The following is a 1,301-nucleotide window of genomic DNA, read 5'->3' on the forward strand; positions in this document are numbered from 1 at the left end:
GCAGAGAAAAAGAAATACCACATGTTCTCACTTATTGGTGGGAGCTAAAAAATAAATAAATTAATTTACCCACAAACATACACAAAAAAAACTGGGGGGTGGGGGGTGGGGAAGAAGATATAACAACTATACTTTTTTTGAAGTTGTTACAACAAGCAAACGGAAAGGACATTCTTGGGGGGGAGGGGAGAGAGGGAGGAGGACGGCAGGTGTCGGTGAAGGGCCATAATAATCATTTACATTGTATATTGACAAAATAAAAATTAAAAAAAAAATTACATGTTAATGATTTTGAGATTAAGGGGCGATTCCTATGGAGACCAATTCAATTTGCCCTATAATATGGGACTAAATCATGCCACCCAAATCACTCAGGTATCTAAACGTTACATGACCAGGAAAACAAGGATGGATCAGCATAAATCCCCAATTACCAATATCATATTAAACTGAATAAAACAAAAAGCCCTCATAATGTGGGTGTTGAGACTCTGGTTTTGTGCCTATGTAATTGACCTACTTGATATTCTGTCTTCCTACTCTTTTGTTTTGCATGTCTTATACATATGAAACTGCCTGTAATTAGATCAACTGCATTCTGTTCTTTATGTATTATGTTGAGTTGAATCAGGTAGAATGGAAGGTGGTCTAGGCATCTCTTAACTATCCAACGTCATCTTTCCTATAATTCCTCTCTGAGTATCTGGTTCACACTTGTGTTGTTGTGTGAGCTCCCAGAGCAATTCTGTCCTTAGGGTTGCATCAAAATAAGAAAAGAATGATTTAGGGAGGGATACTTGCCAAAGGTGGCTTCAAGTCCATAGAATCCAAAAGTGCCTCTTAAAGTAAATACAAAAATAAATAAATAAGAATATGTTGTGGGATATTATCAAATGCTTTATTAAAAATTCCTAAGGATATCTTCCTTAACAGTCAGGGATTATATCCCATACAGAATCCATTTTGCCTTCCCCAGGTAAATTATGTGCATATAAGTAAATGATCAATAGTCTTCACACTTATTCTATAGTCAGTAATCTACTTTTACAGAAGTTCATTGTACTCAAGTAGAGGGTCTGCCTTGACTTCCATTCATATAAAGAAAAAAAAATCCTTAAAATTGCTAACACATATAGAATAAGAACTTCATAAATATAATAATTTACACATTATAGTTAGCACGTCTGTAATTTCAGCCTTCCAGAAGTTATGAGGATTTTATTATGTCTCAATAATTATTGACATTTTTCCTTGCCAAGAAGTTCTAGAAGGCTTCATTTGCACTGGTGATCCTTCCCTCA

Source organism: Galeopterus variegatus, unplaced genomic scaffold (assembly GCF_000696425.1).
Source record: "Galeopterus variegatus unplaced genomic scaffold, G_variegatus-3.0.2 Scaffold4190, whole genome shotgun sequence".
NCBI classification, from domain to species: domain Eukaryota; kingdom Metazoa; phylum Chordata; class Mammalia; order Dermoptera; family Cynocephalidae; genus Galeopterus; species Galeopterus variegatus.